The sequence below is a fragment of the Pleurodeles waltl genome, chromosome 7 (genome assembly GCF_031143425.1).
Source record: "Pleurodeles waltl isolate 20211129_DDA chromosome 7, aPleWal1.hap1.20221129, whole genome shotgun sequence".
Lineage (NCBI taxonomy): Eukaryota > Metazoa > Chordata > Amphibia > Caudata > Salamandridae > Pleurodeles > Pleurodeles waltl.
In genome coordinates this window covers 11,348,672-11,374,059 of record NC_090446.1, presented here as the reverse complement: position 1 = coordinate 11,374,059, position 25,388 = coordinate 11,348,672, and the positions used below count along the sequence as shown (strand labels likewise).

At 49.5% G+C, this 25,388-nt stretch overlaps 26 non-coding genes across 26 annotated transcripts; all 26 read right to left on the bottom strand.

The window, feature by feature from the left end:
• Nucleotides 1–1,376: 1,376 nt before the first annotated feature.
• Nucleotides 1,377–1,458, bottom strand: TRNAS-CGA (transfer RNA serine (anticodon CGA)). The gene has a single exon. It is a non-coding gene; the product is annotated as a tRNA-Ser (tRNA).
• A 570-nt stretch (nt 1,459–2,028) lies between these two features.
• TRNAS-UGA (transfer RNA serine (anticodon UGA)) lies at nt 2,029–2,110 on the bottom strand. The gene has a single exon. It is a non-coding gene; the product is annotated as a tRNA-Ser (tRNA).
• A 222-nt stretch (nt 2,111–2,332) lies between these two features.
• On the bottom strand, nt 2,333–2,414 carry TRNAS-AGA (transfer RNA serine (anticodon AGA)). Its single transcript has one exon. It is a non-coding gene; the product is annotated as a tRNA-Ser (tRNA).
• A 1,860-nt stretch (nt 2,415–4,274) lies between these two features.
• TRNAS-CGA (transfer RNA serine (anticodon CGA)) lies at nt 4,275–4,356 on the bottom strand. The gene has a single exon. It is a non-coding gene; the product is annotated as a tRNA-Ser (tRNA).
• A 570-nt stretch (nt 4,357–4,926) lies between these two features.
• On the bottom strand, nt 4,927–5,008 carry TRNAS-UGA (transfer RNA serine (anticodon UGA)). Its single transcript has one exon. It is a non-coding gene; the product is annotated as a tRNA-Ser (tRNA).
• Nucleotides 5,009–5,230: 222 nt separating this feature from the next.
• TRNAS-AGA (transfer RNA serine (anticodon AGA)) lies at nt 5,231–5,312 on the bottom strand. Its single transcript has one exon. It is a non-coding gene; the product is annotated as a tRNA-Ser (tRNA).
• A 1,861-nt stretch (nt 5,313–7,173) lies between these two features.
• TRNAS-CGA (transfer RNA serine (anticodon CGA)) lies at nt 7,174–7,255 on the bottom strand. Its single transcript has one exon. It is a non-coding gene; the product is annotated as a tRNA-Ser (tRNA).
• A 570-nt stretch (nt 7,256–7,825) lies between these two features.
• Nucleotides 7,826–7,907, bottom strand: TRNAS-UGA (transfer RNA serine (anticodon UGA)). The gene has a single exon. It is a non-coding gene; the product is annotated as a tRNA-Ser (tRNA).
• A 222-nt stretch (nt 7,908–8,129) lies between these two features.
• Nucleotides 8,130–8,211, bottom strand: TRNAS-AGA (transfer RNA serine (anticodon AGA)). The gene has a single exon. It is a non-coding gene; the product is annotated as a tRNA-Ser (tRNA).
• A 1,842-nt stretch (nt 8,212–10,053) lies between these two features.
• Nucleotides 10,054–10,135, bottom strand: TRNAS-CGA (transfer RNA serine (anticodon CGA)). The gene has a single exon. It is a non-coding gene; the product is annotated as a tRNA-Ser (tRNA).
• A 570-nt stretch (nt 10,136–10,705) lies between these two features.
• TRNAS-UGA (transfer RNA serine (anticodon UGA)) lies at nt 10,706–10,787 on the bottom strand. Its single transcript has one exon. It is a non-coding gene; the product is annotated as a tRNA-Ser (tRNA).
• Nucleotides 10,788–11,009: 222 nt separating this feature from the next.
• TRNAS-AGA (transfer RNA serine (anticodon AGA)) lies at nt 11,010–11,091 on the bottom strand. The gene has a single exon. It is a non-coding gene; the product is annotated as a tRNA-Ser (tRNA).
• A 1,861-nt stretch (nt 11,092–12,952) lies between these two features.
• Nucleotides 12,953–13,034, bottom strand: TRNAS-CGA (transfer RNA serine (anticodon CGA)). Its single transcript has one exon. It is a non-coding gene; the product is annotated as a tRNA-Ser (tRNA).
• A 570-nt stretch (nt 13,035–13,604) lies between these two features.
• Nucleotides 13,605–13,686, bottom strand: TRNAS-UGA (transfer RNA serine (anticodon UGA)). Its single transcript has one exon. It is a non-coding gene; the product is annotated as a tRNA-Ser (tRNA).
• A 222-nt stretch (nt 13,687–13,908) lies between these two features.
• On the bottom strand, nt 13,909–13,990 carry TRNAS-AGA (transfer RNA serine (anticodon AGA)). The gene has a single exon. It is a non-coding gene; the product is annotated as a tRNA-Ser (tRNA).
• A 1,852-nt stretch (nt 13,991–15,842) lies between these two features.
• Nucleotides 15,843–15,924, bottom strand: TRNAS-UGA (transfer RNA serine (anticodon UGA)). The gene has a single exon. It is a non-coding gene; the product is annotated as a tRNA-Ser (tRNA).
• A 570-nt stretch (nt 15,925–16,494) lies between these two features.
• TRNAS-UGA (transfer RNA serine (anticodon UGA)) lies at nt 16,495–16,576 on the bottom strand. The gene has a single exon. It is a non-coding gene; the product is annotated as a tRNA-Ser (tRNA).
• Nucleotides 16,577–16,798: 222 nt separating this feature from the next.
• TRNAS-AGA (transfer RNA serine (anticodon AGA)) lies at nt 16,799–16,880 on the bottom strand. Its single transcript has one exon. It is a non-coding gene; the product is annotated as a tRNA-Ser (tRNA).
• A 1,861-nt stretch (nt 16,881–18,741) lies between these two features.
• On the bottom strand, nt 18,742–18,823 carry TRNAS-CGA (transfer RNA serine (anticodon CGA)). The gene has a single exon. It is a non-coding gene; the product is annotated as a tRNA-Ser (tRNA).
• A 570-nt stretch (nt 18,824–19,393) lies between these two features.
• On the bottom strand, nt 19,394–19,475 carry TRNAS-UGA (transfer RNA serine (anticodon UGA)). The gene has a single exon. It is a non-coding gene; the product is annotated as a tRNA-Ser (tRNA).
• A 222-nt stretch (nt 19,476–19,697) lies between these two features.
• On the bottom strand, nt 19,698–19,779 carry TRNAS-AGA (transfer RNA serine (anticodon AGA)). The gene has a single exon. It is a non-coding gene; the product is annotated as a tRNA-Ser (tRNA).
• A 1,852-nt stretch (nt 19,780–21,631) lies between these two features.
• On the bottom strand, nt 21,632–21,713 carry TRNAS-UGA (transfer RNA serine (anticodon UGA)). Its single transcript has one exon. It is a non-coding gene; the product is annotated as a tRNA-Ser (tRNA).
• Nucleotides 21,714–22,283: 570 nt separating this feature from the next.
• TRNAS-UGA (transfer RNA serine (anticodon UGA)) lies at nt 22,284–22,365 on the bottom strand. Its single transcript has one exon. It is a non-coding gene; the product is annotated as a tRNA-Ser (tRNA).
• A 222-nt stretch (nt 22,366–22,587) lies between these two features.
• TRNAS-AGA (transfer RNA serine (anticodon AGA)) lies at nt 22,588–22,669 on the bottom strand. The gene has a single exon. It is a non-coding gene; the product is annotated as a tRNA-Ser (tRNA).
• A 1,861-nt stretch (nt 22,670–24,530) lies between these two features.
• Nucleotides 24,531–24,612, bottom strand: TRNAS-CGA (transfer RNA serine (anticodon CGA)). The gene has a single exon. It is a non-coding gene; the product is annotated as a tRNA-Ser (tRNA).
• Nucleotides 24,613–25,182: 570 nt separating this feature from the next.
• Nucleotides 25,183–25,264, bottom strand: TRNAS-UGA (transfer RNA serine (anticodon UGA)). The gene has a single exon. It is a non-coding gene; the product is annotated as a tRNA-Ser (tRNA).
• Nucleotides 25,265–25,388: the final 124 nt, after the last annotated feature.

The following is a 25,388-nucleotide window of genomic DNA, read 5'->3' as shown; positions in this document are numbered from 1 at the left end:
CATATCTTTCTTCTGTGGCTTTAATGGTCTTTGCTTCATATTCTGTTTTACTGACTGCTTTGCATAGAGGCTGCTCCCTTGTTCTCCCACGCAGGAGGCCCTGAAGAGGGATCCCAAAAATGTCATCTGACGTAGTCGGCAGGATTTGAACATACTCGTGGAGACGCCAAATGATATCTAGTCCATCGCCTTAACCACTTGGTAACGACTACTTGGCTCTGCAAGCGGTGCCCCTTTCAACATAGCCCTTCATGTCTTCACAGGCAACCTCACTGGCTCCTGTCATTCCGCTCTGCTCCTTCCTCTTCCTCAGCAATCCTTTGCACTGGCAAGGTGCTTCTCAAAAAACAAATATAGGCACTCCTGCCAATCCACAAGTATTCCGAAGGCTTTGCTGAGGCCCTCTGCAGCCCTTCTTCTTTACAGCACATCAACTGCTGACCTTTGTTTGCCCTAAGGCTTCTGCTTCCATATTGGAGTCATCCCAGGCTTTGGTGATCCCAGCCGTCAGCCCAGCACCTCAGTTGAGCCTTTGAAAGGCTGTCAGGCCCTGCTCCTCTTTCTGTCTTGATATTCTAGCCACATTACTTAATAGGTGAGTGGAGGCGGGCCCAAGAGAGGGTAGTCTCTATGCAAATGAAGTGCTTGGGCATACCTGGGAGTGTCCTTCTGCAAGCCATTCAGCCTCCTGGCTGGTGGCAGGTTTGTTGAGGAGAGCAAGGCCGTGTTGGGCCAGTCCCAAAGCAAAGGCGAGCTCCTTCAGCAGGAGTCCATTTATGCGAGGGACCCTAAGTTACTCAGGCATATATAATAATCACCTTTAGCCCTTATAGAGAGGTTTTGGCCGATTGGGGCCAAAGGGGCGGTGGGGTCAGAAGGCTCTGGGTAAGGGCCTCAGTAGCCTCACCTCTCTTGTTGCCCTAGGTTGCACTGTGGTCTGGGACCTGGCCAAACGCCAATCCTTTTTAACCACACCTGCAGCTCTGCCTAGGCCGAGAAGCAACAGCAGAGAGCTTCCTTCCTGCCCCTTCCTGTGCTTCCCACCAACCTCCTAAATTGACCCCTGTAGAGGAGCTAGCTGCCTTGTCCTTCCCAACAACAATTTATCCAGGCACTCACCCCAGACAGCAGGCTCGAAAAGCACAGGCAAGGCTTCTCTGCAGCTCCCCAAAATAGACAGATACAGTGTCTGAGAAGCTGTAGGCCTGGGCAGCGTACTCCTTGAGAGTTTTCATGCTGGCATTGCACAGTGCATTGTTTCACATTCTTGTCTTTGTTTTACCTGTGCTCTCAACGTTGTTGAATAATACATGCTTATTCCTGGGAAAGGAGGCATCCAAGGAAAAACCTAACACATCATTGTGAAAGAGCACCGACGTAGTCGGCAGGATTTGAACCTGCGCGGGGACACCCCAATGGATTTCGAGTCCATCGCCTTAACCACTCGGCCATGACTACTCACGAGGGGTGGCTGCCACTTAAGCTGAGGTTCTCACTCTCACAGCAGTCTTTTTCTTTCCCTCAGTTCACTCTGCTCCACTGCCTTCCCATCTTTGCCTATCCGTTCTACTGCAAAAAATACACTCGGTCCATACCTGCATACTGACGTGACTCAAAGGCACTATTATAAAGTTCATGTTCCTGGCCAGAGAAAATCAAAAAGGAGGTTGTAAAAGAATGCAGTTATGACACTTTAGGAAAATAATGACACTGTCAGACGCCCCAATAAGGCTACTTCCTTCATGCATCTGATACCTCAGATGGAACTTACTGGCGAGATGATAACTGAAGTTCTTTCCCAATCTCCTTGGCTATTACTCGACATGTGTCTTCTCGACAGCTGGGGTGCACAAGTGGCAGGAGTGCCAGACAGGTAGTCTCATGCCTTCTCCGGCCACTCTTTTGATCCCATTCCCTGCCCAGTGTTTCGCCTTCCTTAGCTCTATTGAGAGTGATAGCTATATTCGGCCTGCTTGTGCAGATGCCATTTAATATGAAGTATAAAATATCACCAAAGGTGAAGTAGCACGTAGTCGGCAGGATTTGAACCTACGCGGGGAGACCCCAATGGATTTCAAGTCCATCGCCTTAACCACTCGGCCACAACTACTTGCTTAAAGCTATGGTCCATTTTCAACGTAGCTCGTTTCTATTTCTGCTGGCGGTCTAGCCTCTGGACAGAAGCAGTCCTTTTCTAGAGAGGAAGGCCACAATGGCAAAAGTTTGAGCCCTCCCAGGCCGCTGACCCTATTAGTCCTGCTTTTGGAGCCCGCATTTATGCCAAAAGGTATTTCAAAGAATTATGGGAAAATACTGTTCACAAAAGGGACAGCGTAGTTGGCAGGATTCGAACCTGCACGGGGATACCCCAATGGATTTCTAGTCCATCGCCTTAACCACTCAGCCACAACTACCCACACAAGTGAATCTCAACAGGGCACTTTACCTCCATCCGTAGTCTTTTTTCTTTCCGTTCACTGGACCATTTTCCCTGCTCTCCTATACATCATTCCTATTCCACAGAAGACTTTCTAAAGCGTCTCAAGCTAAAAGCAGGCATGCATGTGAAATTAGCACTCCTTGTATGTTCATGTTTTGAGACGGGGGAAAAAAATCAGGCCGAAAGAGGTGGTAGCTTTAACGTCAGGGAGATGGCAGCCACGATAGGCACCATGGCAAAACTTCTGTCTTGGAGGCCATGAATGGACTCCACAGAGAGACGGGTTGGTCTTTACAGGTATGAAAAGAAGTGCCTCGTCCAATCTAGGGCCTGTGGTAGGCGTTTCCTGAGCTGAATTCTCCTTGGAGGAGAGTGGGCGCGTTCAGTTTCTCTGCAGACTAGTGCCTGACAGGTGAGGGAGGGGGAGCAGGATGCATTTGGCCTGGGTTCATATCTTTCTTCTGTGGCTTTAATGGTCTTTGCTTCATATTCTGTTTTACTGACTGCTTTGCATAGAGGCTGCTCCCTTGTTCTCCCACGCAGGAGGCCCTGAAGAGGAATCCCAAAAATGTCATCTGACGTAGTCGGCAGGATTTGAACATACTCGTGGAGACGCCAAATGATATCTATTCCATCGCCTTAACCACTTGGTAACGACTACTTGGCTCTGCAAGCGGTGCCCCTTTCAACATAGCCCTTCATGTCTTCACAGGCAACCTCACTGGCTCCAGTCATTCCGCTCTCTCCTTCCTCTTCCTCAGCAATCCTTTGCACTGGCAAGGTGCTTCTCAAAAAACAAATATAGGCACTCCTGCCAATCCACAAGTATTCCGAAGGCTTTGCTGAGGCCCTCTGCAGCCCTTCTTCTTTACAGCACAACAACTGCTGACCTTTGTTTGCCCTAAGGCTTCTGCTTCCATATTGGAGTCATCCCAGGCTTTGGTGATCCCAGCCGTCAGCCCAGCACCTCAGTTGAGCCTTTGAAAGGCTGTCAGGCCCTGCTCCTCTTTCTGTCTTGATATTCTAGCCACATTACTTAATAGGTGAGTGGAGGCGGGCCCAAGAGAGGGTAGTCTCTATGCAAATGAAGTGCTTGGGCATACCTGGGAGTGTCCTTCTGCAAGCCATTCAGCCTCCTGGCTGGTGGCAGGTTTGTTGAGGAGAGCAAGGCCGTGTTGGGCCAGTCCCAAAGCAAAGGCGAGCTCCTTCAGCAGGAGTCCATTTATGCGAGGGACCCTAAGTTACTCAGGCATATATAATAATCACCTTTAGCCCTTATAGAGAGGTTTTGGCCGATCGTGGCCGATCGTGGCCAAAGGGGCGGTGGGGTCAGAAGGCTCAGGGTAAGGGCCTCAGTAGCCTCACCTCTCTTGTTGCCCTAGGTTGCACTGTGGTCTGGGACCTGGCCAAACGCCAATCCTTTTTAACCACACCTGCAGCTCTGCCTAGGCCGAGAAGCAACAGCAGAGAGCTTCCTTCCTGCCCCTTCCTATGCTTCCCACCAACCTCCTAAATTGACCCCTGTAGAGGAGCTAGCTGCCTTGTCCTTCCCAACAACAATTTATCCAGGCACTCACCCCAGACAGCAGGCTCGAAAAGCACAGGCAAGGCTTCTCTGCAGCTCCCCAAAATAGACAGATACAGTGTCTGAGAAGCTGTAGGCCTGGGCAGCGTACTCCTTGAAAGTTTTCATGCTGGCATTGCACAGTGCATTGTTTCACATTCTTGTCTTTGTTTTACCTGTGCTCTCAACGTTGTTGAATAATACATGCTTATTCCTGGGAAAGGAGGCATCCAAGGAAAAACCTAACACATCATTGTGAAAGAGCACCGACGTAGTCGGCAGGATTTGAACCTGCGCGGGGACACCCCAATGGATTTCGAGTCCATCGCCTTAACCACGCGGCCACGACTACTCACGAGGGGTGGCTGCCACTTAAGCTGAGGTTCTCACTCTCACAGCAGTCTTTTTCTTTCCCTCAGTTCACTCTGCTCCACTGCCTTCCCATCTTTGCCCATCCGTTCTACTGCAAAAAACACACTCGGTCCATACCTGCATACTGACGTGACTCAAAGGCACTATTATAAAGTTCATGTTCCTGGCCAGAGAAAAGCAAAAAGGAGGTTGTAAAAGAATGCAGTTATGACACTTTAGGAAAATAATGACACTGTCAGACGCCCCAATAAGGCTACTTCCTTCATGCATCTGATACCTCAGATGGAACTTACTGGCGAGATGATAACTGAAGTTCTTTCCCAATCTCCTTGGCTATTACTCGACATGTGTCTTCTCGACAGCTGGGGTGCACAAGTGGCAGGAGTGCCAGACAGGTAGTCTCATGCCTTCTCCGGCCACTCTTTTGATCCCATTCCCTGCCCAGTGTTTCGCCTTCCTTAGCTCTATTGAGAGTGATAGCTATATTCGGCCTGCTTGTGCAGATGCCATTTAATATGAAGTATAAAATATCACCAAAGGTGAAGTAGCACGTAGTCGGCAGGATTTGAACCTACGCGGGGAGACCCCAATGGATTTCAAGTCCATCGCCTTAACCACTCGGCCACAACTACTTGCTTAAAGCTATGGTCCATTTTCAACGTAGCTCGTTTCTATTTCTGCTGGCGGTCTAGCCTCTGGACAGAAGCAGTCCTTTTCTAGAGAGGAAGGCCACAATGGCAAAAGTTTGAGCCCTCCCAGGCCGCTGACCCTATTAGTCCTGCTTTTGGAGCCCGCATTTATGCCAAAAGGTATTTCAAAGAATTATGGGAAAATACTGTTCACAAAAGGGACAGCGTAGTTGGCAGGAATCGAACCTGCATGGGGATACCCCAATGGATTTCTAGTCCATCGCCTTAACCACTCAGCCACAACTACCCCCACAAGTGAATCTCAACAGGGCACTTTACCTCCATCCGTAGTCTTTTTTCTTTCCGTTCACTGGACCATTTTCCCTGCTCTCCTATACATCATTCCTATTCCACAGAAGACTTTCTAAAGCGTCTCAAGCTAAAAGCAGGCATGCATGTGAAATTAGCACTTCTTGTATGTTCATGTTTTGAGACGGGGGAAAAAAATCAGGCCGAAAGAGGTGGTAGCTTTAACGTCAGGGAGATGGCAGCCACGATAGGCACCATGGCAAAACTTCTGTCTTGGAGGCCATGAATGGACTCCACAGAGAGACGGGTTGGTCTTTACAGGTATGAAAAGAAGTGCCTCGTCCAATCTAGGGCCTGTGGCTAGGCGTTTCCTGAGCTGAATTCTCCTTGGAGGAGAGTGGGCGCGTTCAGTTTCTCTGCAGACTAGTGCCTGACAGGTGAGGGAGGGGGAGCAGGATGCATTTGGCCTGGGTTCATATCTTTCTTCTGTGGCTTTAATGGTCTTTGCTTCATATTCTGTTTTACTGACTGCTTTGCATAGAGGCTGCTCCCTTGTTCTCCCACGCAGGAGGCCCTGAAGAGGAATCCCAAAAATGTCATCTGACGTAGTCGGCAGGATTTGAACATACTTGTGGAGACGCCAAATGATATCTATTCCATCGCCTTAACCACTTGGTAACGACTACTTGGCTCTGCAAGCGGTGCCCCTTTCAACATAGCCCTTCATGTCTTCACAGGCAACCTCACTGGCTCCAGTCATTCCGCTCTCTCCTTCCTCTTCCTCAGCAATCCTTTGCACTGGCAAGGTGCTTCTCAAAAAACAAATATAGGCACTCCTGCCAATCCACAAGTATTCCGAAGGCTTTGCTGAGGCCCTCTGCAGCCCTTCTTCTTTACAGCACAACAACTGCTGACCTTTGTTTGCCCTAAGGCTTCTGCTTCCATATTGGAGTCATCCCAGGCTTTGGTGATCCCAGCCGTCAGCCCAGCACCTCAGTTGAGCCTTTGAAAGGCTGTCAGGCCCTGCTCCTCTTTCTGTCTTGATATTCTAGCCACATTACTTAATAGGTGAGTGGAGGCGGGCCCAAGAGAGGGTAGTCTCTATGCAAATGAAGTGCTTGGGCATACCTGGGAGTGTCCTTCTGCAAGCCATTCAGCCTCCTGGCTGGTGGCAGGTTTGTTGAGGAGAGCAAGGCCGTGTTGGGCCAGTCCCAAAGCAAAGGCGAGCTCCTTCAGCAGGAGTCCATTTATGCGAGGGACCCTAAGTTACTCAGGCATATATAATAATCACCTTTAGCCCTTATAGAGAGGTTTTGGCCGATCGTGGCCGATCGTGGCCAAAGGGGCGGTGGGGTCAGAAGGCTCAGGGTAAGGGCCTCAGTAGCCTCACCTCTCTTGTTGCCCTAGGTTGCACTGTGGTCTGGGACCTGGCCAAACGCCAATCCTTTTTAACCACACCTGCAGCTCTGCCTAGGCCGAGAAGCAACAGCAGAGAGCTTCCTTCCTGCCCCTTCCTGTGCTTCCCACCAACCTCCTAAATTGACCCCTGTAGAGGAGCTAGCTGCCTTGTCCTTCCCAACAACAATTTATCCAGGCACTCACCCCAGACAGCAGGCTCGAAAAGCACAGGCAAGGCTTCTCTGCAGCTCCCCAAAATAGACAGATACAGTGTCTGAGAAGCTGCAGGCCTGGGCAGCGTACTCCTTGAGAGTTTTCATGCTGGCATTGCACAGTGCATTGTTTCACATTCTTGTCTTTGTTTTACCTGTGCTCTCAACGTTGTTGAATAATACATGCTTATTCCTGGGAAAGGAGGCATCCAAGGAAAAACCTAACACATCATTGTGAAAGAGCACCGACGTAGTCGGCAGGATTTGAACCTGCGCGGGGACACCCCAATGGATTTCGAGTCCATCGCCTTAACCACTCGGCCTCGACTACTCACGAGGGGTGGCTGCCACTTAAGCTGAGGTTCTCACTCTCACAGCAGTCTTTTTCTTTCCCTCAGTTCACTCTGCTCCACTGCCTTCCCATCTTTGCCTATCCGTTCTACTGCAAAAAACACACTCGGTCCATACCTGCATACTGACGTGACTCAAAGGCACTATTATAAAGTTCATGTTCCTGGCCAGAGAAAAGCAAAAAGGAGGTTGTAAAAGAATGCAGTTATGACACTTTAGGAAAATAATGACACTGTCAGACGCCCCAATAAGGCTACTTCCTTCATGCATCTGATACCTCAGATGGAACTTACTGGCGAGATGATAACTGAAGTTCTTTCCCAATCTCCTTGGCTATTACTCGACATGTGTCTTGTCGACAGCTTGGGTGCACAAGTGGCAGGAGTGCCAGACAGGTAGTCTCATGCCTTCTCCGGCCACTCTTTTGATCCCATTCCCTGCCCAGTGTTTCGCCTTCCTTAGCTCTATTGAGAGTGATAGCTATATTCGGCCTGCTTGTGCAGATGCCATTTAATATGAAGTATAAAATATCACCAAAGGTGAAGTAGCACGTAGTCGGCAGGATTTGAACCTACGCGGGGAGACCCCAATGGATTTCAAGTCCATTGCCTTAACCACACGGCCACGACTACTTGCTTAAAGGTATGGTCCATTTTCAACGTAGCTCGTTTCTATTTCTGCTGGCGGTCTAGCCTCTGGACAGAAGCAGTCCTTTTCTAGAGAGGAAGGCCACAATGGCAAAAGTTTGAGCCCTCCCAGGCCGCTGACCCTATTAGTCCTGCTTTTGGAGCCCGCATTTATGCCAGAAGGTATTTCAAAGAATTATGGGAAAATACTGTTCACAAAAGGGACAGCGTAGTTGGCAAGATTCGAACCTGCGCGGGGATACCCCAATGGATTTCTAGTCCATCGCCTTAACCACTCGGCCACAACTACCCCCACAAGTGAATCTCAACAGGGCACTTTACCTCCATCCGTAGTCTTTTTTCTTTCCGTTCACTGTACCATTTTCCCTGCTCTCCTATACATCATTCCTATTCCACAGAAGACTTTCTAAAGCGTCTCAAGCTAAAAGCAGGCATGCATGTGAAATTAGCACTCCTTGTATGTTCATGTTTTGAGACGGGGGAAAAAAATCAGGCCGGAAGAGGTGGTAGCTTTAACGTCAGGGAGATGGCAGCCACGATAGTCACCATGGCAAAACTTCTGTCTTGGAGGCCATGAATGGACTCCACAGAGAGACAGGTTGGTCTTTACAGGTATGAAAAGAAGTGCCTCGTCCAATCTAGGGCCTGTGGCTAGGCGTTTCCTGAGCTGAATTCTCCTTGGAGGAGAGTGGGCGCGTTCAGTTTCTCTGCAGACTAGTGCCTGACAGGTGAGGGAGGGGGAGCAGGATGCATTTGGCCTGGGTTCATATCTTTCTTCTGTGGCTTTAATGGTCTTTGCTTCATATTCTGTTTTACTGACTGCTTTGCATAGAGGCTGCTCCCTTGTTCTCCCACGCAGGAGGCCCTGAAGAGGAATCCCAAAAATGTCATCTGACGTAGTCGGCAGGATTTGAACATACTCGTGGAGACGCCAAATGATATCTAGTCCATCGCCTTAACCACTTGGTAACGACTACTTGGCTCTGCAAGCGGTGCCCCTTTCAACATAGCCCTTCATGTCTTCACAGGCAACCTCACTGGCTCCTGTCATTCCGCTCTGCTCCTTCCTCTTCCTCAGCAATCCTTTGCACTGGCAAGGTGCTTCTCAAAAAACAAATATAGGCACTCCTGCCAATCCACAAGTATTCCGAAGGCTTTGCTGAGGCCCTCTGCAGCCCTTCTTCTTTACAGCACATCAACTGCTGACCTTTGTTTGCCCTAAGGCTTCTGCTTCCATATTGGAGTCATCCCAGGCTTTGGTGATCCCAGCCGTCAGCCCAGCACCTCAGTTGAGCCTTTGAAAGGCTGTCAGGCCCTGCTCCTCTTTCTGTCTTGATATTCTAGCCACATTACTTAATAGGTGAGTGGAGGCGGGCCCAAGAGAGGGTAGTCTCTATGCAAATGAAGTGCTTGGGCATACCTGGGAGTGTCCTTCTGCAAGCCATTCAGCCTCCTGGCTGGTGGCAGGTTTGTTGAGGAGAGCAAGGCCGTGTTGGGCCAGTCCCAAAGCAAAGGCGAGCTCCTTCAGCAGGAGTCCATTTATGCGAGGGACCCTAAGTTACTCAGGCATATATAATAATCACCTTTAGCCCTTATAGAGAGGTTTTGGCCGATCGGGGCCAAAGGGGCGGTGGGGTCAGAAGGCTCAGGGTAAGGGCCTCAGTAGCCTCACCTCTCTTGTTGCCCTAGGTTGCACTGTGGTCTGGGACCTGGCCAAACGCCAATCCTTTTTAACCACACCTGCAGCTCTGCCTAGGCCGAGAAGCAACAGCAGAGAGCTTCCTTCCTGTGCTTCCCACCAACCTCCTAAATTGACCCCTGTAGAGGAGCTAGCTGCCTTGTCCTTCCCAACAACAATTTATCCAGGCACTCACCCCAGACAGCAGGCTCGAAAAGCACAGGCAAGGCTTCTCTGCAGCTCCCCAAAATAGACAGATACAGTGTCTGAGAAGCTGTAGGCCTGGGCAGCGTACTCCTTGAGAGTTTTCATGCTGGCATTGCACAGTGCATTGTTTCACATTCTTGTCTTTGTTTTACCTGTGCTCTCAACGTTGTTGAATAATACATGCTTATTCCTGGGAAAGGAGGCATCCAAGGAAAAACCTAACACATCATTGTGAAAGAGCACCGACGTAGTCGGCAGGATTTGAACCTGCGCGGGGACAACCCAATGGATTTCGAGTCCATCACCTTAACCACTCGGCCACGACTACTCACGAGGGGTGGCTGCCACTTAAGCTGAGGTTCTCACTCTCACAGCAGTCTTTTTCTTTCCCTCAGTTCACTCTGCTCCACTGCCTTCCCATCTTTGCCTATCCGTTCTACTGCAAAAAACACACTCGGTCCATACCTGCATACTGACGTGACTCAAAGGCACTATTATAAAGTTCATGTTCCTGGCCAGAGAAAAGCAAAAAGGAGGTTGTAAAAGAATGCAGTTATGACACTTTAGGAAAATAATGACACTGTCAGACGCCCCAATAAGGCTACTTCCTTCATGCATCTGATACCTCAGATGGAACTTACTGGCGAGATGATAACTGAAGTTCTTTCCCAATCTCCTTGGCTATTACTCGACATGTGTCTTCTCGACAGCTGGGGTGCACAAGTGGCAGGAGTGCCAGACAGGTAGTCTCATGCCTTCTCCGGCCACTCTTTTGATCCCATTCCCTGCCCAGTGTTTCGCCTTCCTTAGCTCTATTGAGAGTGATAGCTATATTCGGCCTGCTTGTGCAGATGCCATTTAATATGAAGTATAAAATATCACCAAAGGTGAAGTAGCACGTAGTCGGCAGGATTTGAACCTACGCGGGGAGACCCCAATGGATTTCAAGTCCATCGCCTTAACCACTCGGCCACAACTACTTGCTTAACGCTATGGACCATTTTCAACGTGGCTCGTTTCTATTTCTGCTGGCGGTCTAGCCTCTGGACAGAAGCAGTCCTTTTCTAGAGAGGAAGGCCACAATGGCAAAAGTTTGAGCCCTCCCAGGACGCTGACCCTATTAGTCCTGCTTTTGGAGCCCGCATTTATGCCAAAAGGTATTTCAAAGAATTATGGGAAAATACTGTTCACAAAAGGGACAGCGTAGTTGGCAGGATTCGAACCTGCGCGGGGATACCCCAATGGATTTCTAGTCCATCGCCTTAACCACTCAGCCACAACTACCCACACAAGTGAATCTCAACAGGGCACTTTACCTCCATCCGTAGTCTTTTTTCTTTCCGTTCACTGGACCATTTTCCCTGCTCTCCTATACATCATTCCTATTCCACAGAAGACTTTCTAAAGCGTCTCAAGCTAAAAGCAGGCATGCATGTGAAATTAGCACTCCTTGTATGTTCATGTTTTGAGACGGGGGAAAAAAATCAGGCCGAAAGAGGTGGTAGCTTTAACGTCAGGGAGATGGCAGCCACGATAGGCACCATGGCAAAACTTCTGTCTTGGAGGCCATGAATGGACTCCACAGAGAGACGGGTTGGTCTTTACAGGTATGAAAAGAAGTGCCTTGTCCAATCTAGGGCCTGTGGCTAGGCGTTTCCTGAGCTGAATTCTCCTTGGAGGAGAGTGGGCGCGTTCAGTTTCTCTGCAGACTAGTGCCTGACAGGTGAGGGAGGGGGAGCAGGATGCATTTGGCCTGGGTTCATATCTTTCTTCTGTGGCTTTAATGGTCTTTGCTTCATATTCTGTTTTACTGACTGCTTTGCATAGAGGCTGCTCCCTTGTTCTCCCACGCAGGATGCCCTGAAGAGGAATCCCAAAAATTTCATCTGACGTAGTCGGCAGGATTTGAACATACTCGTGGAGACGCCAAATGATATCTATTCCATCGCCTTAACCACTTGGTAACGACTACTTGGCTCTGCAAGCGGTGCCCCTTTCAACATAGCCCTTCATGTCTTCACAGGCAACCTCACTGGCTCCAGTCATTCCGCTCTCTCCTTCCTCTTCCTCAGCAATCCTTTGCACTGGCAAGGTGCTTCTCAAAAAACAAATATAGGCACTCCTGCCAATCCACAAGTATTCCGAAGGCTTTGCTGAGGCCCTCTGCAGCCCTTCTTCTTTACAGCACAACAACTGCTGACCTTTGTTTGCCCTAAGGCTTCTGCTTCCATATTGGAGTCATCCCAGGCTTTGGTGATCCCAGCCGTCAGCCCAGCACCTCAGTTGAGCCTTTGAAAGGCTGTCAGGCCCTGCTCCTCTTTCTGTCTTGATATTCTAGCCACATTACTTAATAGGTGAGTGGAGGCGGGCCCAAGAGAGGGTAGTCTCTATGCAAATGAAGTGCTTGGGCATACCTGGGAGTGTCCTTCTGCAAGCCATTCAGCCTCCTGGCTGGTGGCAGGTTTGTTGAGGAGAGCAAGGCCGTGTTGGGCCAGTCCCAAAGCAAAGGCGAGCTCCTTCAGCAGGAGTCCATTTATGCGAGGGACCCTAAGTTACTCAGGCATATATAATAATCACCTTTAGCCCTTATAGAGAGGTTTTGGCCGATCGTGGCCGATCGTGGCCAAAGGGGCGGTGGGGTCAGAAGGCTCAGGGTAAGGGCCTCAGTAGCCTCACCTCTCTTGTTGCCCTAGGTTGCACTGTGGTCTGGGACCTGGCCAAACGCCAATCCTTTTTAACCACACCTGCAGCTCTGCCTAGGCCGAGAAGCAACAGCAGAGAGCTTCCTTCCTGCCCCTTCCTGTGCTTCCCACCAACCTCCTAAATTGACCCCTGTAGAGGAGCTAGCTGCCTTGTCCTTCCCAACAACAATTTATCCAGGCACTCACCCCAGACAGCAGGCTCGAAAAGCACAGGCAAGGCTTCTCTGCAGCTCCCCAAAATAGACAGATACAGTGTCTGAGAAGCTGCAGGCCTGGGCAGCGTACTCCTTGAGAGTTTTCATGCTGGCATTGCACAGTGCATTGTTTCACATTCTTGTCTTTGTTTTACCTGTGCTCTCAACGTTGTTGAATAATACATGCTTATTCCTGGGAAAGGAGGCATCCAAGGAAAAACCTAACACATCATTGTGAAAGAGCACCGACGTAGTCGGCAGGATTTGAACCTGCGCGGGGACACCCCAATGGATTTCGAGTCCATCACCTTAACCACTCGGCCTCGACTACTCACGAGGGGTGGCTGCCACTTAAGCTGAGGTTCTCACTCTCACAGCAGTCTTTTTCTTTCCCTCAGTTCACTCTGCTCCACTGCCTTCCCATCTTTGCCTATCCGTTCTACTGCAAAAAACACACTCGGTCCATACCTGCATACTGACGTGACTCAAAGGCACTATTATAAAGTTCATGTTCCTGGCCAGAGAAAAGCAAAAAGGAGGTTGTAAAAGAATGCAGTTATGACACTTTAGGAAAATAATGACACTGTCAGACGCCCCAATAAGGCTACTTCCTTCATGCATCTGATACCTCAGATGGAACTTACTGGCGAGATGATAACTGAAGTTCTTTCCCAATCTCCTTGGCTATTACTCGACATGTGTCTTGTCGACAGCTTGGGTGCACAAGTGGCAGGAGTGCCAGACAGGTAGTCTCATGCCTTCTCCGGCCACTCTTTTGATCCCATTCCCTGCCCAGTGTTTCGCCTTCCTTAGCTCTATTGAGAGTGATAGCTATATTCGGCCTGCTTGTGCAGATGCCATTTAATATGAAGTATAAAATATCACCAAAGGTGAAGTAGCACGTAGTCGGCAGGATTTGAACCTACGCGGGGAGACCCCAATGGATTTCAAGTCCATTGCCTTAACCACACGGCCACGACTACTTGCTTAAAGGTATGGTCCATTTTCAACGTAGCTCGTTTCTATTTCTGCTGGCGGTCTAGCCTCTGGACAGAAGCAGTCCTTTTCTAGAGAGGAAGGCCACAATGGCAAAAGTTTGAGCCCTCCCAGGCCGCTGACCCTATTAGTCCTGCTTTTGGAGCCCGCATTTATGCCAGAAGGTATTTCAAAGAATTATGGGAAAATACTGTTCACAAAAGGGACAGCGTAGTTGGCAAGATTCGAACCTGCGCGGGGATACCCCAATGGATTTCTAGTCCATCGCCTTAACCACTCGGCCACAACTACCCCCACAAGTGAATCTCAACAGGGCACTTTACCTCCATCCGTAGTCTTTTTTCTTTCCGTTCACTGTACCATTTTCCCTGCTCTCCTATACATCATTCCTATTCCACAGAAGACTTTCTAAAGCGTCTCAAGCTAAAAGCAGGCATGCATGTGAAATTAGCACTCCTTGTATGTTCATGTTTTGAGACGGGGGAAAAAAATCAGGCCGGAAGAGGTGGTAGCTTTAACGTCAGGGAGATGGCAGCCACGATAGTCACCATGGCAAAACTTCTGTCTTGGAGGCCATGAATGGACTCCACAGAGAGACAGGTTGGTCTTTACAGGTATGAAAAGAAGTGCCTCGTCCAATCTAGGGCCTGTGGCTAGGCGTTTCCTGAGCTGAATTCTCCTTGGAGGAGAGTGGGCGCGTTCAGTTTCTCTGCAGACTAGTGCCTGACAGGTGAGGGAGGGGGAGCAGGATGCATTTGGCCTGGGTTCATATCTTTCTTCTGTGGCTTTAATGGTCTTTGCTTCATATTCTGTTTTACTGACTGCTTTGCATAGAGGCTGCTCCCTTGTTCTCCCACGCAGGAGGCCCTGAAGAGGAATCCCAAAAATGTCATCTGACGTAGTCGGCAGGATTTGAACATACTCGTGGAGACGCCAAATGATATCTAGTCCATCGCCTTAACCACTTGGTAACGACTACTTGGCTCTGCAAGCGGTGCCCCTTTCAACATAGCCCTTCATGTCTTCACAGGCAACCTCACTGGCTCCTGTCATTCCGCTCTGCTCCTTCCTCTTCCTCAGCAATCCTTTGCACTGGCAAGGTGCTTCTCAAAAAACAAATATAGGCACTCCTGCCAATCCACAAGTATTCCGAAGGCTTTGCTGAGGCCCTCTGCAGCCCTTCTTCTTTACAGCACATCAACTGCTGACCTTTGTTTGCCCTAAGGCTTCTGCTTCCATATTGGAGTCATCCCAGGCTTTGGTGATCCCAGCCGTCAGCCCAGCACCTCAGTTGAGCCTTTGAAAGGCTGTCAGGCCCTGCTCCTCTTTCTGTCTTGATATTCTAGCCACATTACTTAATAGGTGAGTGGAGGCGGGCCCAAGAGAGGGTAGTCTCTATGCAAATGAAGTGCTTGGGCATACCTGGGAGTGTCCTTCTGCAAGCCATTCAGCCTCCTGGCTGGTGGCAGGTTTGTTGAGGAGAGCAAGGCCGTGTTGGGCCAGTCCCAAAGCAAAGGCGAGCTCCTTCAGCAGGAGTCCATTTATGCGAGGGACCCTAAGTTACTCAGGCATATATAATAATCACCTTTAGCCCTTATAGAGAGGTTTTGGCCGATCGGGGCCAAAGGGGCGGTGGGGTCAGAAGGCTCAGGGTAAGGGCCTCAGTAGCCTCACCTCTCTTGTTGCCCTAGGTTGCACTGTGGTCTGGGACCTGGCCAAACGCCAATCCTTTTTAACCACACCTGCAGCTCTGCCTAGGCCGAGAAGCAACAGCAGAGAGCTTCCTTCCTGCCCCTTCCTGTGCTTCCCACCAACCTCCTAAATTGACCCCTGTAGAGGAGCTAGCTGCCTTGTCCTTCCCAACAACAATTTATCCAGGCACTCACCCCAGACAGCAGGCTCGAAAAGCACAGGCAAGGCTTCTCTGCAGCTCCCCAAAATAGACAGATACAGTGTCTGAGAAGCTGTAGGCCTGGGCAGCGTACTCCTTGAGAGTTTTCATGCTGGCATTGCACAGTGCATTGTTTCACATTCTTGTCTTTGTTTTACCTGTGCTCTCAACGTTGTTGAATAATACATGCTTATTCCTGGGAAAGGAGGCATCCAAGGAAAAACCTAACACATCATTGTGAAAGAGCACCGACGTAGTCGGCAGGATTTGAACCTGCGCGGGGACACCCCAATGGATTTCAAGTCCATCGCCTTAACCACTCGGCCACGACTACTCACGAGGGGTAGCTGCCACTTAAGCTGAGGTTCTCACTCTCACAGCAGTCTTTTTCTTTCCCTCAGTTCACTTTGCTCCACTGCCTTCCCATCTTTGCCTATCCGTTCTACCGCAAAAAACACACTCGGTCCATACCTGCATACTGACGTGACTCAAAGGCACTATTATAAAGTTCATGTTCCTGGCCAGAGAAAAGCAAAAAGGAGGTTGTAAAAGAATGCAGTTATGACACTTTAGGAAAATAATGACACTGTCAGACGCCCCAATAAGGCTACTTCCTTCATGCATCTGATACCTCAGATGGAACTTACTGGCGAGATGATAACTGAAGTTCTTTCCCAATCTCCTTGGCTATTACTCGACATGTGTCTTCTCGACAGCTGGGGTGCACAAGTGGCAGGAGTGCCAGACAGGTAGTCTCATGCCTTCTCCGGCTACTCTTTTGATCCCATTCCCTGCCCAGTGTTTCGCCTTCCTTAGCTCTATTGAGAGTGATAGCTATATTCGGCCTGCTTGTGCAGATGCCATTTAATATGAAGTATAAAATATCACCAAAGGTGAAGTAGCACGTAGTCGGCAGGATTTGAACCTACGCGGGGAGACCCCAATGGATTTCAAGTCCATCGCATTAACCACTCGGCCACAACTACTTGCTTAACGCTATGGACCATTTTCAACGTGGCTCGTTTCTATTTCTGCTGGCGGTCTAGCCTCTGGACAGAAGCAGTCCTTTTCTAGAGAGGAAGGCCACAATGGCAAAAGTTTGAGCCCTCCCAGGACGCTGACCCTATTAGTCCTGCTTTTGGAGCCCGCATTTATGCCAAAAGGTATTTCAAAGAATTATGGGAAAATACTGTTCACAAAAGGGACAGCGTAGTTGGCAGGATTCGAACCTGCGCGGGGATACCCCAATGGATTTCTAGTCCATCGCCTTAACCACTCAGCCACAACTACCCACACAAGTGAATCTCAACAGGGCACTTTACCTGCATCCGTAGTCTTTTTTCTTTCCGTTCACTGGACCATTTTCCCTGCTCTCCTATACATCATTCCTATTCCACAGAAGACTTTCTAAAGCGTCTCAAGCTAAAAGCAAGCATGCATGTGAAATTAGCACTCCTTGTATGTTCATGTTTTGAGACGGGGGAAAAAAATCAGGCCGAAAGAGGTGGTAGCTTTAACGTCAGGGAGATGGCAGCCACGATAGGCACCATTGCAAAACTTCTGTCTTGGAGGCCATGAATGGACTCCACAGAGAGACGGGTTGGTCTTTACAGGTATGAAAAGAAGTGCCTCGTCCAATCTAGGGCCTGTGGCTAGGCGTTTCCTGAGCTGAATTCTCCTTGGAGGAGAGTGGGCGCGTTCAGTTTCTCTGCAGACTAGTGCCTGACAGGTGAGGGAGGGGGAGCAGGATGCATTTGGCCTGGGTTCATATCTTTCTTCTGTGGCTTTAATGGTCTTTGCTTCATATTCTGTTTTACTGACTGCTTTGCATAGAGGCTGCTCCCTTGTTCTCCCACGCAGGAGGCCCTGAAGAGGAATCCCAAAAATTTCATCTGACGTAGTCGGCAGGATTTGAACATACTCGTGGAGACGCCAAATGATATCTATTCCATCGCCTTAACCACTTGGTAACGACTACTTGGCTCTGCAAGCGGTGCCCCTTTCAACATAGCCCTTCATGTCTTCACAGGCAACCTCACTGGCTCCAGTCATTCCGCTCTCTCCTTCCTCTTCCTCAGCAATCCTTTGCACTGGCAAGGTGCTTCTCAAAAAACAAATATAGGCACTCCTGCCAATCCACAAGTATTCCGAAGGCTTTGCTGAGGCCCTCTGCAGCCCTTCTTCTTTACAGCACAACAACTGCTGACCTTTGTTTGCCCTAAGGCTTCTGCTTCCATATTGGAGTCATCCCAGGCTTTGGTGATCCCAGCCGTCAGCCCAGCACCTCAGTTGAGCCTTTGAAAGGCTGTCAGGCCCTGCTCCTCTTTCTGTCTTGATATTCTAGCCACATTACTTAATAGGTGAGTGGAGGCGGGCCCAAGAGAGGGTAGTCTCTATGCAAATGAAGTGCTTGGGCATACCTGGGAGTGTCCTTCTGCAAGCCATTCAGCCTCCTGGCTGGTGGCAGGTTTGTTGAGGAGAGCAAGGCCGTGTTGGGCCAGTCCCAAAGCAAAGGCGAGCTCCTTCAGCAGGAGTCCATTTATGCGAGGGACCCTAAGTTACTCAGGCATATATAATAATCACCTTTAGCCCTTATAGAGAGGTTTTGGCCGATCGTGGCCGATCGTGGCCAAAGGGGCGGTGGGGTCAGAAGGCTCAGGGTAAGGGCCTCAGTAGCCTCACCTCTCTTGTTGCCCTAGGTTGCACTGTGGTCTGGGACCTGGCCAAACGCCAATCCTTTTTAACCACACCTGCAGCTCTGCCTAGGCCGAGAAGCAACAGCAGAGAGCTTCCTTCCTGCCCCTTCCTGTGCTTCCCACCAACCTCCTAAATTGACCCCTGTAGAGGAGCTAGCTGCCTTGTCCTTCCCAACAACAATTTATCCAGGCACTCACCCCAGACAGCAGGCTCGAAAAGCACAGGCAAGGCTTCTCTGCAGCTCCCCAAAATAGACAGATACAGTGTCTGAGAAGCTGCAGGCCTGGGCAGCGTACTCCTTGAGAGTTTTCATGCTGGCATTGCACAGTGCATTGTTTCACATTCTTGTCTTTGTTTTACCTGTGCTCTCAACGTTGTTGAATAATACATGCTTATTCCTGGGAAAGGAGGCATCCAAGGAAAAACCTAACACATCATTGTGAAAGAGCACCGACGTAGTCGGCAGGATTTGAACCTGCGCGGGGACACCCCAATGGATTTCGAGTCCATCGCCTTAACCACTCGGCCTCGACTACTCACGAGGGGTGGCTGCCACTTAAGCTGAGGTTCTCACTCTCACAGCAGTCTTTTTCTTTCCCTCAGTTCACTCTGCTCCACTGCCTTCCCATCTTTGCCTATCCGTTCTACTGCAAAAAACACACTCGGTCCATACCTGCATACTGACGTGACTCAAAGGCACTATTATAAAGTTCATGTTCCTGGCCAGAGAAAAGCAAAAAGGAGGTTGTAAAAGAATGCAGTTATGACACTTTAGGAAAATAATGACACTGTCAGACGCCCCAATAAGGCTACTTCCTTCATGCATCTGATACCTCAGATGGAACTTACTGGCGAGATGATAACTGAAGTTCTTTCCCAATCTCCTTGGCTATTACTCGACATGTGTCTTGTCGACAGCTTGGGTGCACAAGTGGCAGGAGTGCCAGACAGGTAGTCTCATGCCTTCTCCGGCCACTCTTTTGATCCCATTCCCTGCCCAGTGTTTCGCCTTCCTTAGCTCTATTGAGAGTGATAGCTATATTCGGCCTGCTTGTGCAGATGCCATTTAATATGAAGTATAAAATATCACCAAAGGTGAAGTAGCACGTAGTCGGCAGGATTTGAACCTACGCGGGGAGACCCCAATGGATTTCAAGTCCATTGCCTTAACCACACGGCCACGACTACTTGCTTAAAGGTATGGTCCATTTTCAACGTAGCTCGTTTCTATTTCTGCTGGCGGTCTAGCCTCTGGACAGAAGCAGTCCTTTTCTAGAGAGGAAGGCCACAATGGCAAAAGTTTGAGCCCTCCCAGGCCGCTGACCCTATTAGTCCTGCTTTTGGAGCCCGCATTTATGCCAGAAGGTATTTCAAAGAATTATGGGAAAATACTGTTCACAAAAGGGACAGCGTAGTTGGCAAGATTCGAACCTGCGCGGGGATACCCCAATGGATTTCTAGTCCATCGCCTTAACCACTCGGCCACAACTACCCCCACAAGTGAATCTCAACAGGGCACTTTACCTCCATCCGTAGTCTTTTTTCTTTCCGTTCACTGTACCATTTTCCCTGCTCTCCTATACATCATTCCTATTCCACAGAAGACTTTCTAAAGCGTCTCAAGCTAAAAGCAGGCATGCATGTGAAATTAGCACTCCTTGTATGTTCATGTTTTGAGACGGGGGAAAAAAATCAGGCCGGAAGAGGTGGTAGCTTTAACGTCAGGGAGATGGCAGCCACGATAGTCACCATGGCAAAACTTCTGTCTTGGAGGCCATGAATGGACTCCACAGAGAGACGGGTTGGTCTTTACAGGTATGAAAAGAAGTGCCTCGTCCAATCTAGGGCCTGTGGCTAGGCGTTTCCTGAGCTGAATTCTCCTTGGAGGAGAGTGGGCGCGTTCAGTTTCTCTGCAGACTAGTGCCTGACAGGTGAGGGAGGGGGAGCAGGATGCATTTGGCCTGGGTTCATATCTTTCTTCTGTGGCTTTAATGGTCTTTGCTTCATATTCTGTTTTACTGACTGCTTTGCATAGAGGCTGCTCCCTTGTTCTCCCACGCAGGAGGCCCTGAAGAGGAATCCCAAAAATGTCATCTGACGTAGTCGGCAGGATTTGAACATACTCGTGGAGACGCCAAATGATATCTAGTCCATCGCCTTAACCACTTGGTAACGACTACTTGGCTCTGCAAGCGGTGCCCCTTTCAACATAGCCCTTCATGTCTTCACAGGCAACCTCACTGGCTCCTGTCATTCCGCTCTGCTCCTTCCTCTTCCTCAGCAATCCTTTGCACTGGCAAGGTGCTTCTCAAAAAACAAATATAGGCACTCCTGCCAATCCACAAGTATTCCGAAGGCTTTGCTGAGGCCCTCTGCAGCCCTTCTTCTTTACAGCACATCAACTGCTGACCTTTGTTTGCCCTAAGGCTTCTGCTTCCATATTGGAGTCATCCCAGGCTTTGGTGATCCCAGCCGTCAGCCCAGCACCTCAGTTGAGCCTTTGAAAGGCTGTCAGGCCCTGCTCCTCTTTCTGTCTTGATATTCTAGCCACATTACTTAATAGGTGAGTGGAGGCGGGCCCAAGAGAGGGTAGTCTCTATGCAAATGAAGTGCTTGGGCATACCTGGGAGTGTCCTTCTGCAAGCCATTCAGCCTCCTGGCTGGTGGCAGGTTTGTTGAGGAGAGCAAGGCCGTGTTGGGCCAGTCCCAAAGCAAAGGCGAGCTCCTTCAGCAGGAGTCCATTTATGCGAGGGACCCTAAGTTACTCAGGCATATATAATAATCACCTTTAGCCCTTATAGAGAGGTTTTGGCCGATCGGGGCCAAAGGGGCGGTGGGGTCAGAAGGCTCAGGGTAAGGGCCTCAGTAGCCTCACCTCTCTTGTTGCCCTAGGTTGCACTGTGGTCTGGGACCTGGCCAAACGCCAATCCTTTTTAACCACACCTGCAGCTCTGCCTAGGCCGAGAAGCAACAGCAGAGAGCTTCCTTCCTGCCCCTTCCTGTGCTTCCCACCAACCTCCTAAATTGACCCCTGTAGAGGAGCTAGCTGCCTTGTCCTTCCCAACAACAATTTATCCAGGCACTCACCCCAGACAGCAGGCTCGAAAAGCACAGGCAAGGCTTCTCTGCAGCTCCCCAAAATAGACAGATACAGTGTCTGAGAAGCTGTAGGCCTGGGCAGCGTACTCCTTGAGAGTTTTCATGCTGGCATTGCACAGTGCATTGTTTCACATTCTTGTCTTTGTTTTACCTGTGCTCTCAACGTTGTTGAATAATACATGCTTATTCCTGGGAAAGGAGGCATCCAAGGAAAAACCTAACACATCATTGTGAAAGAGCACCGACGTAGTCGGCAGGATTTGAACCTGCGCGGGGACACCCCAATGGATTTCAAGTCCATCGCCTTAACCACTCGGCCACGACTACTCACGAGGGGTAGCTGCCACTTAAGCTGAGGTTCTCACTCTCACAGCAGTCTTTTTCTTTCCCTCAGTTCACTTTGCTCCACTGCCTTCCCATCTTTGCCTATCCGTTCTACCGCAAAAAACACACTCGGTCCATACCTGCATACTGACGTGACTCAAAGGCACTATTATAAAGTTCATGTTCCTGGCCAGAGAAAAGCAAAAAGGAGGTTGTAAAAGAATGCAGTTATGACACTTTAGGAAAATAATGACACTGTCAGACGCCCCAATAAGGCTACTTCCTTCATGCATCTGATACCTCAGATGGAACTTACTGGCGAGATGATAACTGAAGTTCTTTCCCAATCTCCTTGGCTATTACTCGACATGTGTCTTCTCGACAGCTGGGGTGCACAAGTGGCAGGAGTGCCAGACAGGTAGTCTCATGCCTTCTCCGGCTACTCTTTTGATCCCATTCCCTGCCCAGTGTTTCGCCTTCCTTAGCTCTATTGAGAGTGATAGCTATATTCGGCCTGCTTGTGCAGATGCCATTTAATATGAAGTATAAAATATCACCAAAGGTGAAGTAGCACGTAGTCGGCAGGATTTGAACCTACGCGGGGAGACCCCAATGGATTTCAAGTCCATCGCATTAACCACTCGGCCACAACTACTTGCTTAACGCTATGGACCATTTTCAACGTGGCTCGTTTCTATTTCTGCTGGCGGTCTAGCCTCTGGACAGAAGCAGTCCTTTTCTAGAGAGGAAGGCCACAATGGCAAAAGTTTGAGCCCTCCCAGGACGCTGACCCTATTAGTCCTGCTTTTGGAGCCCGCATTTATGCCAAAAGGTATTTCAAAGAATTATGGGAAAATACTGTTCACAAAAGGGACAGCGTAGTTGGCAGGATTCGAACCTGCGCGGGGATACCCCAATGGATTTCTAGTCCATCGCCTTAACCACTCAGCCACAACTACCCACACAAGTGAATCTCAACAGGGCACTTTACCTGCATCCGTAGTCTTTTTTCTTTCCGTTCACTGGACCATTTTCCCTGCTCTCCTATACATCATTCCTATTCCACAGAAGACTTTCTAAAGCGTCTCAAGCTAAAAGCAAGCATGCATGTGAAATTAGCACTCCTTGTATGTTCATGTTTTGAGACGGGGGAAAAAAATCAGGCCGAAAGAGGTGGTAGCTTTAACGTCAGGGAGATGGCAGCCACGATAGGCACCATTGCAAAACTTCTGTCTTGGAGGCCATGAATGGACTCCACAGAGAGACGGGTTGGTCTTTACAGGTATGAAAAGAAGTGCCTCGTCCAATCTAGGGCCTGTGGCTAGGCGTTTCCTGAGCTGAATTCTCCTTGGAGGAGAGTGGGCGCGTTCAGTTTCTCTGCAGACTAGTGCCTGACAGGTGAGGGAGGGGGAGCAGGATGCATTTGGCCTGGGTTCATATCTTTCTTCTGTGGCTTTAATGGTCTTTGCTTCATATTCTGTTTTACTGACTGCTTTGCATAGAGGCTGCTCCCTTGTTCTCCCACGCAGGAGGCCCTGAAGAGGAATCCCAAAAATTTCATCTGACGTAGTCGGCAGGATTTGAACATACTCGTGGAGACGCCAAATGATATCTATTCCATCGCCTTAACCACTTGGTAACGACTACTTGGCTCTGCAAGCGGTGCCCCTTTCAACATAGCCCTTCATGTCTTCACAGGCAACCTCACTGGCTCCAGTCATTCCGCTCTCTCCTTCCTCTTCCTCAGCAATCCTTTGCACTGGCAAGGTGCTTCTCAAAAAACAAATATAGGCACTCCTGCCAATCCACAAGTATTCCGAAGGCTTTGCTGAGGCCCTCTGCAGCCCTTCTTCTTTACAGCACAACAACTGCTGACCTTTGTTTGCCCTAAGGCTTCTGCTTCCATATTGGAGTCATCCCAGGCTTTGGTGATCCCAGCCGTCAGCCCAGCACCTCAGTTGAGCCTTTGAAAGGCTGTCAGGCCCTGCTCCTCTTTCTGTCTTGATATTCTAGCCACATTACTTAATAGGTGAGTGGAGGCGGGCCCAAGAGAGGGTAGTCTCTATGCAAATGAAGTGCTTGGGCATACCTGGGAGTGTCCTTCTGCAAGCCATTCAGCCTCCTGGCTGGTGGCAGGTTTGTTGAGGAGAGCAAGGCCGTGTTGGGCCAGTCCCAAAGCAAAGGCGAGCTCCTTCAGCAGGAGTCCATTTATGCGAGGGACCCTAAGTTACTCAGGCATATATAATAATCACCTTTAGCCCTTATAGAGAGGTTTTGGCCGATCGTGGCCGATCGTGGCCAAAGGGGCGGTGGGGTCAGAAGGCTCAGGGTAAGGGCCTCAGTAGCCTCACCTCTCTTGTTGCCCTAGGTTGCACTGTGGTCTGGGACCTGGCCAAACGCCAATCCTTTTTAACCACACCTGCAGCTCTGCCTAGGCCGAGAAGCAACAGCAGAGAGCTTCCTTCCTGCCCCTTCCTGTGCTTCCCACCAACCTCCTAAATTGACCCCTGTAGAGGAGCTAGCTGCCTTGTCCTTCCCAACAACAATTTATCCAGGCACTCACCCCAGACAGCAGGCTCGAAAAGCACAGGCAAGGCTTCTCTGCAGCTCCCCAAAATAGACAGATACAGTGTCTGAGAAGCTGTAGGCCTGGGCAGCGTACTCCTTGAGAGTTTTCATGCTGGCATTGCACAGTGCATTGTTTCACATTCTTGTCTTTGTTTTACCTGTGCTCTCAACGTTGTTGAATAATACATGCTTATTCCTGGGAAAGGAGGCATCCAAGGAAAAACCTAACACATCATTGTGAAAGAGCACCGACGTAGTCGGCAGGATTTGAACCTGCGCGGGGACACCCCAATGGATTTCGAGTCCATCGCCTTAACCACTCGGCCACGACTACTCACGAGGGGTGGCTGCCACTTAAGCTGAGGTTCTCACTCTCACAGCAGTCTTTTTCTTTCCCTCAGTTCACTCTGCTCCACTGCCTTCCCATCTTTGCCTATCCGTTCTACTGCAAAAAACACACTCGGTCCATACCTGCATACTGACGTGACTCAAAGGCACTATTATAAAGTTCATGTTCCTGGCCAGAGAAAAGCAAAAAGGAGGTTGTAAAAGAATGCAGTTATGACACTTTAGGAAAATAATTACACTGTCAGACGCCCCAATAAGGCTACTTCCTTCATGCATCTGATACCTCAGATGGAACTTACTGGCGAGATGATAACTGAAGTTCTTTCCCAATCTCCTTGGCTATTACTCGACATGTGTCTTGTCGACAGCTTGGGTGCACAAGTGGCAGGAGTGCCAGACAGGTAGTCTCATGCCTTCTCCGGCCACTCTTTTGATCCCATTCCCTGCCCAGTGTTTCGCCTTCCTTAGCTCTATTGAGAGTGATAGCTATATTCGGCCTGCTTGTACAGATGCCATTTAATATAAAGTATAAAATATCACCAAAGGTGAAGTAGCACGTAGTCGGCAGGATTTGAACCTACGCGGGGAGACCCCAATGGATTTCAAGTCCATTGCCTTAACCACACGGCCACGACTACTTGCTTAAAGGTATGGTCCATTTTCAACGTAGCTCGTTTCTATTTCTGCTGCCGGTCTAGCCTCTGGACAGAAGCAGTCCTTTTCTAGAGAGGAAGGCCACAATGGCAAAAGTTTGAGCCCTCC